Raw genomic sequence first — 14,070 nt, 5'->3', positions numbered from 1 at the left:
CTTCATAAAATATGCTTCCAGAACTAGCTCCAAAAAGCACATAATTTACACCTGCTCTGAAGGTGTGTGTGTGTGTACCCACATATTTTATTATATACCACCTGCAAGTCTAAAACTATCAAAGAAGTGTACATGCAGGTATTTATCTGTCCCTGGAAGGCTCACAAATGAAATTCGTACCCGAAGCAATGGAGGATTTAATAACTTGCCCAAGATCACAAGGAGCTGCTGTAGGATTGTATCCACTTCCCCTAGATCCCAGCCTGTTACTGTAACCATTAGACAACTCTTTCTGTGCTTAAACTACACAGCTACACACATATCCCATAAAAGTATGTGCATGCTTTCCATATATGTACTTATGTGCATATGCAAGTCACATGACTTCATAAAATCTCTTTTCTGTATATAACACAGACTTTAAATATGAAAAGTAATTTATAAGTTCTCCTTTATGGCAGATACAATATTTATAAAATCAGAATAACCCCAGCCTAAACAATTCTACATTTTAAATCCCATAATAGCACATTTACCATGCATATTAACTTCACATATGGCCATTATGAACCAGAAACATTTTCACATATTTTACTTAATAAAACACTGTGCAAATAGCTAAAACACCATTAAATGTTTTATATTTCTTGGATACACCTATAAATAGTTATTATGAACAGATGACCTATCAAAAGCAATCTTGGCAGAACTTTTTTTGTAAGGTTCTACCATTCAGATACCGTTTCTAGATTCAGCATCTAGTTAAACAGAATCTAACAAACATGCACTGGAAAAGTTTATAAGAGAAACCAGTGAATAATTTGAAATGGAAGAGCTGTAACTGGATTTATCAGTACCAAAAAAAGTTATGCCAGAAATTTAAAAGGAAAATTGACTTAAGCAGAGAAAAGATATCCACTCCTTGAGTTACACAGCACCATCAAATCTATTCAAAACCAAGGAACATAAATATAGAATTTTGTTCTATTTCTTTCTACATCAGAAAAAAAAACTAAAAATATACACAAGGTATAAAAATAAGGTGTGAAATGAAAAGGAATACAAACAATAACATTTTCTTTGAAATACTGAAATCAGCTACAGCCTATTTATATTCTTGCCATGTTTTCAAGAGCTTACAAGGTAAGAAAAATACTTAAAGGAGTGGCTGTGTGAGTTTTTCAACTGTTTAGCAGCAACCAGTTATCCTTTGACTTTAGGTATAAAATCTGATTTCAAACCACACCAAATGCACTTAAAATTAATTTTTGGAATTTACAGTTTTTTAGAGGAGTTTCTAAAATGCTTTGCATCTCATTTAAATCTTCAGCAAATATTAGGTGCAACTTAAGAGCACTTTCTCACTTTATGAGTAGACTTGTTTCACTTAAAACCAAAAATGAAAAAGGAAGCTCAAAAGTTTTCAAAACTTCCCTGAAGGAAAATACTGCAACGTAAAAGCTATTCAGATGTACAATAATTAATAGTGAAACATAAAGAATAAGATACAAAAACGCAGATTTCAGATATAAATGAGCCAATTTATATTACATTGACAAAAAACAATCATAGATCCGCTTTTAAAAGTTATCCATTCAGATGTAGCTTTCACCAAGCAGCAAAAAGAATAAGCACGGCCAAAAATGTTACTTAAGCATAGTTTATTCTTTTGCTTTAAAAAAAAACTGCTGCTAGAAAAAAAGGTGTTGTGACTAGAAAACGCCATCATAAGCATCAACGTTATGATGCTTATAAGAAAATGAGTTTTCCTTGGGTTTTTTTTTTTTTTTTAGAAAACAGCGCTTTCTCCGCCCCTTCCTCAGTGCTGCGTGAGGAAACAGTTCATGAAAAGCAGCGAAAAGAAAAATGCAGTAATAAAACTATAGTGAGAAAAAGTTTTGTCTTTTTTTCTCCCAGTGCGGTAAAAAAGCGTGAAGCTAACAAAAAGAACAGCCTATAAAACGAATTAATGGTGGGGATGCAGGTCTATATGGTAGCGGGAATTCTGTTTTCTTGAAGTTTTGCCTCTGCTCCTTAGCTTACCCTTTTTTAATATCCCTTAATGCTCGGCCTATCCTTTCACAGCCGCCGCCGACGCTCCTCCGATTCCTACCACTACTACTACCACTGCTGCTGCTGTTGCTGCGTGTTGCTCCCGTTGGCAAGTAACAGTCTCCACGACTACAGTCACTATGGCGCGCGGGGGTCTCGAAGCAACTGTTGCTACACTCTCCTTCCTTACGTCATCAACGGTAACTAACCGCCGCCTCTCTACGCCATCCCCTCAATGGTGCCAACTTCTTTCTCACCCGGGGCGGAGGGTGGGAGTGGGACGGCGATATAAACCTTTAAGCTTTGTTAATTGGCCAGACCCAAATTCTTCGGCCACTGGCGGGCTTTTAATGACTGCGCCATTTCCGGTCTTGAAGGGGGAGGGGGAGGGGGGTTGAGTTGAGTTAAACCAAACTGTATACTACTAAACGAAACTAAGCTATTAGCCTATTATTGCTGGGGCAGTAGTGGGTCGCTGTGTGAGACGAAGAGTGGGTTGATTTTGGCGCACAGTGTGGCGGGAAGAAGAGTTGTAGGAGGGTGGCTTTGGTGGGCATAGGTGAGCTGCAGAGTTCCAAAATATAAAGGGAAGTGAGTTGAAGAGAGGAGGGTTGTTCCTGATGATGAAAGGAATTTGATTGGGAAAGATTTCCGCTTGTTATGAAGTGTCTGCAAAACTTGAACCTCACATAGCGTACATAATCACTATTCTTTACAACAAAAAACGTTCTTTAATTTCTATCTTCTAGTCGAGGATTTCCTTCTAGAACTAAAAATGCGTTGACTAAAATCGACCAACTCTGAAGACAAATTGGCTTTGCTCATTTTATTAACAGTGGCTTGGGAGGGGCTTTCTTAAAGTATGTACGGTAACCACGTGTGAGTTAACATAAAAATAGAATGGTAAAGCAGAATGACACCAAGGACCTTTAAAACGAAACAGGTTGTTATATGGATGGTAGTACGAACTACTTTTTTGTAGCTGTCCGAGTCGGTAAAACCGAGGTTTTAAAGTCCTGTGCTGTAGCTTTTCTTCGAAAGTGACAGCACGATGGCAACAAGACCGAGACAACAGCAAAAATCGGAATGCTAGTGCAGAAGCCTAAGAGAACATGAAGCGTTTGTCAACGAATTGTAGAAATGTGCACGGCTGGTTTCTTTTGCAACTACTTTGTAGCTCTTCTTTTGGGTGTAACATTTATCTCCAATGAAATTGACTAGCTATTGCTTTACTGGACACTTGTAATATTGGTAAGTCTAACTCGTGCAAATCCATAAATTAAGAGGGAAACGCATGTAGCTTGTGTATTCTTAATAACATTTGTGTGACTTGCTTTGTATGTGTGCCTGTGTTTCTTTGAGGCATTGTTTCAAAGCACTTAGCCTTCCAAAGTGCCATAAGTTTCTAGAAGGACGAAGGGAGCGTGCAAGATAAATGAAACGAAATCAGGAGGTCTGCTCACTAAAGTGCATTAATGTTAGGCACTTTCATACGCGGCGGTAGATGTTTACAGGAGCCAGCTCTGGATGGCATTGAATATTTCGCGCTCCCCCAGAATGCAGGGAAAAGTAGCTTGTATTATACTGGTCACTTTCCATTATTTTGAAATGTCGATGCCTCTAGGGTAGAGAGGTGTGGTAGCCGTGTTAGTCCACTCTTAAAGGTTATCAATAGAAATCAAAAAATAAAACGTGGAAAAGAAAATAAGATGATACCTTTTTTATTGGACATAACTTAATACATTTCTTGATTAGCTTTCGAAGGTTGCCCTTCTTCATCAGATCGGATGAAGAAGGGCAACCTTCGAAAGCTAATCAAGAAATGTATTAAGTTATGTCCAATAAAAAAGGTATCATCTTACTTTCTTTTCCATGTTTTATTTTGTTTGATTTCTATTGATGCCTCTAGGTAAATTCAAAGCTGGTGTGGTGACCATTGGGATTGGGCCAGTGGTGTGCTGATAAATGTTTAACAGGCTCTCTCCCCAGGCCCCCTCTGCGCCCCCCCCCCAAATTGCAGAGCTGGCTATAGTCGGGAGGGGGGTGGCAATGCATTACTCCAGGAAAAAAAATTAAATGATCCCAGGTTCCAATCTAATTCATGTTTAATGTGCGATAAAATGCCATAAATAAGTAAATGAAAACTTTTAATGTTGAGCACCTGATTCTCAAAGTGAACATATTCCAAACACTATAATGAAAATAAAATGAGTTTTTTCTACCTTTGTTATCTAGTGACTTTGTTTTTCTGATCATACTGGCCCAGTATGTGATTCTGCTGCTATTGTTGCAGGAATTGGGATAGGAATTTGTGATGCTTCAGGAGTCAGACAGCACACACCAGAATGAGAGAGAAATCTTCTTTATTTGCCAGCAAACAAAGCAGGACATCAGTTCTAGCTCTCTTCTCCTCTCTTAGCTCTTTGTGTCTTTCTCTCAGCTCTCTGTGTCTTTGTCTCAGCTGCTTCTCTTCTTATGCTGTCTCTCCTGTTGTCTTCCAGCTTTCTTCCTTTCTTCTGAGCTCCTTCTGACGTAAACTGCTTCTGCTCCTACTTAAATAGGGTCCTAAGCCCTCCTCCTAGCCTAGCCCCCTTTACTCCCAATTGGTTTAAGGAATAGATTGGTCACCTTGCCTCAACCAATCATTACTTTTGAAATATCAGTTACATAGGTTTGGTATTCCTCAAACTGACCCAGTCCTACACTTAGCTTATAATTAATCAAGGAGACGAGAGCTAACTAGCCCTGACCTCGTTCACCTATCAGCTTATATATTAAACCAGCCAGAACTGCAGATAAGTCTAACCACATGTTGATCTCCTCAACTGCAGTCTTAAACAGCAGACAAAGAGTAATACAGAATTTAACAGACATTCTACATTTAACTACACAGAGTAAACATATTCTAAATATCAAAAACTTGTAAATACTAATCTATTGCCTCTCTCTAAACAGTATTTCTTCTAAGCATTTTAAACTAATCCTAAACAAACAGCCTGCTATATACCGGCTCATAATAGAATACATGTGTTTGCTTAGCAATCCATCCCTCACAAGGTTGAAAGAAATTCCTGTGTCTGACCTTTCTAACCCAGCCCAGCAAATGTAAATAACTTAAACCAGATAACATTCCTTCACTTGCTAGCAGAACTGAGAATTTAAAATAATATCTGAGCACCTTTAAACAAAATTAACCCTTCATATGATTTCTCAGAATTATTCAATTTCTTTTGCTCACTGCCTCATTCCCCCCTTTGAGACTAAAATCAGCTTATGCAGAGATAAGTCTCACAACTCAGACTCTGGAGATTATAGTGGTCCTAACTAGGAATAACATTTTCTTTCTTCCTAATCTAAAACAAATACAGCAAACTCATTAAGCAGTAATATTTCAACAGTCTGTGCTAATCACAGATTACTCTCATATAATGTTCTCAGTCTTTGAGTTCTTATACCAGTTGGGATAGACCCTCAACTGACAAGGATCAAGCTTTCAAATTCCAAGAAAGCCAGAATCAGGCAAGAAAGAGTCTCAGTATGAAGCCGAAGTTCAGCCGCTCCTGCAGTATGCAGTTGACCCTTCTTTTCAGCTAGTAGATTCTTTGATTCGGGTCAGGCGCAACTTCAATGGCTCCGCTGGATCTCTTTCTGCTCTCCACTGTTTAGGCTCCGTCTGATCCGTGCTGGGCTCAGTCTGGTCAGCAGACTTAATTCGAGACCAATGGACCCATGGAGTTATCCCTGCGACCTTCACAGCTGTAGGGGTAGAAAGCAAAACAGTAAAAGGTCCTTTCCATCGGGGCCCCAAAGGCTGGAGCCTCCAGTCTTTCACCCAAACTCTATCCCCTGGCAGGAAGGAATGTACCTGAGCCTGGAAGGGGACAGGGTTTATTTCTCTCACATAAGACTGAAGCTCAGAAATTATCTTACCCAGGAGGGCTACCTGCTCCTGCACCTGGGCAGACCCTAAAATCCCTATGTCTCCCTTAATTCCCTGTAAAATGGCTGGGGGCTTCCCATACACAATTTCAAAGGGAGAGAGGGCTGTTCCTTTAGTTGGAGTGCATCGGAGACGGAAAAGGGCTAGTGGCAGTGCCTGTGGCCATTTCAATTGGGTTTCCTGACAAATCTTTGCTAGGCTATTTTTCAAGGTTCTGTTTGCCCGCTCAACCTGCCCTGAACTCTGGGGACGATAGGCACAATGCAATTTCCAGGTAGTGCGCAAAGCGCGGGACAGGGCCTGAAGTGTAGCTTCAACAAAGGCGGGACCATTATCTGAACCTATGGCAAGAGGCAGTCCATACCTGGGGATGACATCCCTAAGGAGGGCTCGAGCTACTTCTGTGGCTTTCTCAGTGACTGTAGGATATGCTTCCACCCACCCAGAAAAGGTACAGACCATGACTAAGAGGTATCGGAACCTACCACTCCTGGGCATTTCTGTGAAGTCTATAACTAGGGACTCAAAGGGTGTTAGTCCTCTAAACTGAACTCCTGGTGGAATACGGGGTCCCTGACGAGCATTATTCTGGGCACAGAGAGTACATCGGGCAGAGGCAGTGGCAACCAGACTATCCAATCCTTCCAGCACCACTACTCGATTGAGTAGGCGGGCTAGTGCTGTTTTCCCTAAGTGTGATAGGTCATGAGCTTGAGACACTACAGGCCAAGCTAGGTGGCGTGGCACCAGAACTCTGGTATCAGGGAGATGTAACCAGCCATCAGGTCTCCTTACTGCACCTTCTTCTTGAGCCCATTTCTCTTCCATTTGGGTATACATAGGTGTCCATTCTTGCAATCGAATTTGGAACAGGGGGGTCACAGTACTTGCTGAGGGTCCTCGAGCAGCTTCCTTGGCCACCCGATCAGCATGGCGGTTCCCTCGGGCCACTGGAGTATCTATTCTTTGGTGTCCCCTGCAATGAATGACAGCTACCTTCTTAGGGGCCCACACAGCCTCTAGCAACTGAAGTATTTCAGGTCCATACTTAACAGGTTGGCCTGCAGCATTTATGAGTCCCTTTTCCTTATACAAAGCTCCATGAGCATGTAGAGTTGTGAAGGCATATTTGGAATCAGTATAAATGTTGGTTACCAGTCCTGCTGCTAACTCCAGAGCTCGTATGAGGGCCACAAGTTCTGCTTTCTGAGCTGAAGTTCCTTGGGGCAGGGCTCTTGCTTCTATCACCTTGTCTTCTGTCACCACAGCATAGCCTGCCAGTCGCTTGGAGTTCTCCACATAACTGCTTCCATCTGTGAAATAAATTACATCTGGGTCCCTCCATGGAACATCTTTAAGATCTGGTCGACTGGAATACACTTCATCCATGGTTTGGATACAGTCATGATCCGGTGGTCCCTCAGATGCTGGCAAAAGAGTGGCGGGATTGAATGTAGCCACTGTTTCCAGGTGTATCCGTGGATTCTCACACAAACTAGCTTGGTACTTAACCATGCGGTTATTTGTAAACCAGTGGTTGCCCTTATACTCCATGAGGGTGAGAACTGCATGGGGGACTTTAACAACCAGTTCTTGCCCCAAGGTCAACTTATCAGCTTCCTGGACCAGTAAGGCTGTTGCTGCAATGGCCCTCATGCAGGCTGGCCATCCTTTAGCCACTCCATCCAGCTGTTTAGACAGGTATGCAACAGGCCTCTGCCAGGATCCCATCATCTGGGTCAGCACACCCAGAGCAACCCCCTGTCTCTCATGGACATACAATGAGAAAGGTTTCTCCACATCAGGAAGGCCTAACGCAGGGGCTTGGAGTAGGGCTTTCTTTATGGCAATGAAGGATTGTTGAGCAGTAGATCCCCATTCAAATGGTTCCTTTTCACCCCCCTTTGTGGCTTGGTATAGGGGTTTCGCCATCAATGCAAAATTTGGAATCCAAATTCTGCAGAATCCGGCTGCTCCCAGAAATTCCCTAACTTCCCTTCTGGACTTGGGTTGGGGAATTGCAGCTACTGCTTGCTTCCTACTAGCATCCAATCTCCGACTTCCCTGGGAAATGCAAAAGCCCAGATACTTCACTTCTGACTGACAAAGTTGGGCCTTTGAGCGTGAGACCTTATAGCCTGCATCCAAGAGTAGCTCCAGCAATTCTCTGGTAGCCTCAAAACACTCTTCCTGAGTCACTGCTGCAATCAGGAGATCATCTACATACTGGAGTAAAACTCGCCTGGAAGGCTCAGATTTAAAAGTCTTAAGGTCTTGTCCTAGGGCTGTCCCAAAAATAGTGGGGGAATTCTTGAACCCCTGTGGCAGGCGGGTCCATGTATACTGAAGCTTCCTTCCTGTTACTGGGTTTTCCCATTGAAAGGCAAAAAGCAATTGACTGGCGGGGGCCACCCGAATACAAAAGAAGGCATCTTTTAAATCTAGTGTTGTGAAATGGGTAGCTCCAGAAGGTATCAATCCTAGCAGGACATATGGATTAGGCACTACAGGGTGTAATGAAATAGTGGATTTGTTAACCACTCGTAAGTCTTGGACTGGCCGGTAATCCTCAGTCCCTGGCTTCTGAACTGGCAATAGTGGCGTATTCCATGGAGACTGGCAAGGTCGAATAATTCCATGGGATAACAGACGATTCAAATGTGCTTGAATCCCTTCCAGAGCCTTTCTGGGAATTGGGTATTGGCGAAGATGGATTGGCCGGGCACTTGGAAGTAAGTCTACATGTACAGGAGGAATATTTCGGGCCAACCCTGGGGAATTATCTTCTGCCCATACCCCACTGACCTGAAAGCTGTCTGCCAGGGGTAGGTCAACTTGGCCCTGCGACTGATGCAGCCGCCATTCTTCTTCAAGAGGGCAACAGAAACTCAGTATACCCTTAGGGCTGGATGTTGGGGGCCGAAAGGAGACTGAAGTCTGGCCATCAGAGTCAAAGGAAATTTGGGCCCTAAGCTTGGACAGCAGGTCTCGACCTAACAAAGGGATTGGACAGTCTGGCATATACAGGAATTCATAAGTGACTATGTGTGAGCCCAATTGGCATCTACGGGTTGTCAGGAAGGGCCTCCGGTTCTGCACCCCCGTGGCACCCACCACTCGGACAGTTTTTCCAGACACAGGCGCTAATCGCTCCGTCACAACAGAATGTTCAGCTCCTGTATCAATCATGAATGGAATTGAGCGGCTCCCTATAGTTAACTTGACCATAGGTTCCTGGGAGCCCAGTTTGTAGGAACCCGGTCTGTCCTATTCGTCCCATTCTGCCATCTCGGCTATCCCGATGATGTCAGATTCAGGAGGCTCATATCTTCCCTCTCGAACTCGGCCTCGGCTTCCTCGATCTCCTGGTCCCCTTCTCAGTCCCTGGCGCCTCTGGGGGCATTCATCTTTCCAGTGCCCTCTTTCCTTACAATAGGCACACTGATCCCTCTCCAATCTTGGTCTGGGATTCTCCCCCCTTGGCCGGGATTGATTGAAGGAATCTCGGAGCCTGGCTGGTGGTCCGGGGTCCCACTTTGGCTTCCCATTAGCTAGAGGTCGACCTCGATTAAGAGTGGAATTAGTAATGGCTGCCGCTAAAAGGTCGGCCTTCTTCTGCATCTTCCGGTCAGCCTCTCGGCGCACCTCCTGATCTCTATTAATGAAAACCTTGGTTGCGATCTCAATTAGCTGGGTGGTATTCATCCCTGCGAATCCCTCCTGACGCTGCAACTTCTTCCGGATATCTGGCATACTCTGGGCCACCAATGCGCTATTCACCATTCTCTGGTTTTCTTGGGCTTCAGGGTCAAATGGGGTGTATGTTCTGTAGGCTTCAATTAGTCGCTCTAGAAAGGCCCCAGGGGATTCAGTTGCCCCTTGGAGAATTTCAGAGACCTTTGCCAGATTAATGGGCCTCTTTATGCCTTTCCTCATACCTTCCAGTAAGTCCCGGCAATAGCCAGACAACAGTTCATAGTGCTGCCCATCATTTGGATCCCAATCTGGAGCTGCGCGAGGAAACCGAGCTCTAACCCATCCCTCTGGGTCCTGTGTCCTCTCGGGAACACGCTCTCGCGTGATGGCCTCAGCATTTTGCAAAATCTTCCGCCTCTCCTCAGTTGTGAAGAGGGTCAGGAGAAGTTGTTGACAATCAGTCCAGGTTGGGTTATGGGTGGCCATAATGCTAGTCACTAGGTCCACCACCGCCTGAGGCTTTTCAGTATAAGAGGGATAATGCGTCTTCCAATTCAGGAGATCGGTGGTTGTGAAGGGTACATACTGATAGGCCTGTGCCTGTATAACCTGACCCTGATTATTAGGATCCGGTCGAGTGGTAGTTACCTGACGAAGTGGCAGAACTCTCGAGGAGGTGGGAATGGAACCTGAGGTAGAGCTAGGAGCTACCCTCCTATCATGCTCAAAGGTAATTGCAGCAGGTCTAACCCATTCAGTGGAGGTGTGTTGAACCCCTGAGGGATGGGGAGGGGTACTCATAGACTGAGAGGTGGTCACAGGTGAATCAGTCCATTGAAAGGGATGCCGGGCCCCTGATGAGTGGGTAGGGGTATTAGAAGGAGAGGCTGGGCTGTCGGGAGTTGAGGAGTCAGGGAGTGGAACCCAAAACGGGTCTTCAGAGGTTAACAGGAGAGGATTTGGCACAGAAGGGTAGAGGCCAGGTGAAAAGTCCAACCTAGGGTGTGGCAGGTTTGGCACAGGAGGGGAAGAACTATCCGGAGAAGCCTGTGCTGGAGAGGCTTGGGCTGGGTGGCGTGGATCTCTGGGGGCGGCACGGAACCCCAACAATGGGCCATAAGGTGGCGGCTCAAGGTCTGAGGGGTCATCAGAGAGTATGGGTTTCTCAGACAGGGTAGGGGCGGAAGCCACCGATTGGGTGGTAGGCTTCCTAGGGCTCTTTCCCTCTTCTAGTTTAGATTTTCTAATCTTTCTTTGAACACGGCCTAACATGAATTTTACTGGGGATCCCATATAAGTTTTCAACCAAGAGGGAGGGTCAGTCACAAGGCTGTCCCAGGAATCTATATAAGGGAGTTGTTCAGAATATTCTGGTCCTCCTACTACTATGCTGTAGACCTTCCGGATTACTTCAATATCTAAGCTGCCACTAGGGGGCCACCCCACTCCCATAGATGGCCACTCAACTTCACACAAGGTTCTTAAAGTACTTGAGCTTAAAGTCTGTCCATAGTCATTAATTAAAAATCCTTTTTTGAAATTTCTAAGCATACAATCTAGGGGGGTAGCAATTGTTCTAGATGATGTCCCACCCATAATGCTTACAGTTACAACACACAAAGAGGGAAGGAGTTTTTGAGAATGCAGTAAGAGGTCTGCACTCTTCTAACATTCAAGCATCACACATTCCATACAGAAAATCCCACCCAACAATTTCAAATTTCTCAGATACAGATAAGCTCAAGCGTTTTCGCTTCTAGTCCCCGCGACTAGAAGGTACTAGGGCCTTTGCTGAGAATTGATCAGATTCTCCTTCCCTCTTTCTTGAGGGGCTGGTTTACAACTTCCTAGCTAGGATTACAATACAAAATACAGAATACATACCCGGCAAATGTTCTCCAGTCAGTTGGGTGCTGGGATTAATGCAGGATTTATCCCACCGCTGCCACCAAGAATTGTTGCAGGAATTGGGATAGGAATTTGTGATGCTTCAGGAGTCAGACAGCACACACCAGAATGAGAGAGAAATCTTCTTTATTTGCCAGCAAACAAAGCAGGACATCAGTTCTAGCTCTCTTCTCCTCTCTTAGCTCTTTGTGTCTTTCTCTCAGCTCTCTGTGTCTTTGTCTCAGCTGCTTCTCTTCTTATGCTGTCTCTCCTGTTGTCTTCCAGCTTTCTTCCTTTCTTCTGAGCTCCTTCTGACGTAAACTGCTTCTGCTCCTACTTAAATAGGGTCCTAAGCCCTCCTCCTAGCCTAGCCCCCTTTACTCCCAATTGGTTTAAGGAATAGATTGGTCACCTTGCCTCAACCAATCATTACTTTTGAAATATCAGTTACATAGGTTTGGTATTCCTCAAACTGACCCAGTCCTACACTTAGCTTATAATTAATCAAGGAGACGAGAGCTAACTAGCCCTGACCTCGTTCACCTATCAGCTTATATATTAAACCAGCCAGAACTGCAGATAAGTCTAACCACATGTTGATCTCCTCAACTGCAGTCTTAAACAGCAGACAAAGAGTAATACAGAATTTAACAGACATTCTACATTTAACTACACAGAGTAAACATATTCTAAATATCAAAAACTTGTAAATACTAATCTATTGCCTCTCTCTAAACAGTATTTCTTCTAAGCATTTTAAACTAATCCTAAACAAACAGCCTGCTATATACCGGCTCATAATAGAATACATGTGTTTGCTTAGCAATCCATCCCTCACAAGGTTGAAAGAAATTCCTGTGTCTGACCTTTCTAACCCAGCCCAGCAAATGTAAATAACTTAAACCAGATAACATTCCTTCACTTGCTAGCAGAACTGAGAATTTAAAATAATATCTGAGCACCTTTAAACAAAATTAACCCTTCATATGATTTCTCAGAATTATTCAATTTCTTTTGCTCACTGCCTCACTATCTGTCCTCTTAACTCCGTTTCCAGGGCTTCCTTTCCATTTATTTCTTTCCTTTCCTCCTTTCTTCTTCATTTCTGGTCCTCCACAGACTTGACTGTCCAGTGGATCCAGCTTCTGCCTATTTTCTTCATGTGTAGTTTTTCTCCTTGCTTCCTCTTCCCTCATCTCATCTTCCTTACTCTTCCCTTCCCTCCCCTCCCCTCCATCCATGTCCAGCATTTCTTCTCTCTCCCCTGCCCTCCATGCACCCATACCCAGCGACCCTCCTCTCCCCTGCCCTCCATCCATCCATGTCCAGTGACCCTCCTCTCCCTTGCCCTCCATGCACCCATACCCAGCGACCCTCTTCTCCCCTGCCCTCCATCCACCCATGTCCAGCGACCCTTTTCTCCCCCTGCCCTCCCCTCCAGCCACCCATGCCCAGCGACTCCCTTCTGTCCCTTGCCCCCTCCTCCAGTGACTCCCTTCTCTCCCCTGCCCCCCTTCCTCCTCCAGCCACCCATATCCAGCGACCCTTCTCTCCCCTGCCCCCTCTCCTCCAGCCACCCATGTCCAGTGACTCCCTTCTCTCCCCTGCCACCCCCTCACCGAGTTGTTCAACGAATTCATCGGGTCAGGCAGTCTTGCCTGCCGGCGCTGACTCCCCCGCTGCTGGATTGCTTTTCAAAATGGCCGCCGAGACCAGCAGAAGTCTCGCGAGGCCGCCCCTGGAAGTCTCAGTGGCCATTATTAAAGAGCGATCCGGCAGCGGGGAGGGTCAGCGCCGGCAGCGGCCCCGAAGAATTCTGGACAAGGGTGACTCAGCCAGGTGAGGGACCGGATCTGGAGGAAGGAAGGCGATCCGGCTCGCACTTAGGAACAACTGGCTCGCAAGTCGTAACAAAATTTAACAACCGGCTCTTGCGAGCCGGCTCCAGCACACCACTGGATTGGGCCAAATAATCTGTCCTTTAGTTGCCACGCAGGGGAAACATTTACCACATGTTAACCCACATCCACAGATTGCAAGATAACTGCATACAGACACAATGAATGTACTGACCATAGCCTGATTTAAAAAAAAAAAAAAAAAGAAAACCTGCAGAACATCATCCACTAGGGGTCTGAGCTACCATTTGGTCCCTGGGCTAGTGATTGGGTAGGAGTTATCTGTGCACTGCTCCTACCCCCCCTGCACATAGCCAATAACCCACCAGGAACATACCTGGTACATGCAGGTGGAAGGGATTGGTGGGTAAGGGGTTCTTTTTTTTTTTTCTCTTTGTGGTCTGGTCATTTTATTATTTTTTAAAATCATGTTGGCCCCAGTCTCTGGTTTCTACTTTCCTCTGTCTTTTAACTCTTTTGGCAGGGTCTCATGTCTATTAAGCATTTCTCTTCTCTCCATGTCCATCTGTCATCCCTCTGTGTCGCTATCTGCCCTGTCCAGTATTTCCCATGTTTCTGCCCCTATCCTCCCACCAT

The 14,070-nt window shown here is 44.8% G+C and overlaps 1 protein-coding gene across 1 annotated transcript in view; it reads right to left on the bottom strand.

The window, feature by feature from the left end:
• The window catches only part of RFX2 (regulatory factor X2), a 582,894-nt gene extending 580,501 nt beyond the window's left edge, over positions 1-2,393 (bottom strand). The window contains 1 exon segment of the mRNA XM_030218518.1: positions 2,044-2,393. The gene's annotated coding sequence lies outside the window, so the exon portion shown is untranslated.
• Positions 2,394-14,070: the final 11,677 nt, after the last annotated feature.

This window comes from Microcaecilia unicolor, chromosome 11, assembly GCF_901765095.1.
Source record: "Microcaecilia unicolor chromosome 11, aMicUni1.1, whole genome shotgun sequence".
Taxonomy (NCBI): domain Eukaryota; kingdom Metazoa; phylum Chordata; class Amphibia; order Gymnophiona; family Siphonopidae; genus Microcaecilia; species Microcaecilia unicolor.
Note: the sequence above shows the minus strand (reverse complement) of the source record. Positions and strands in the feature narration are given on the sequence as shown.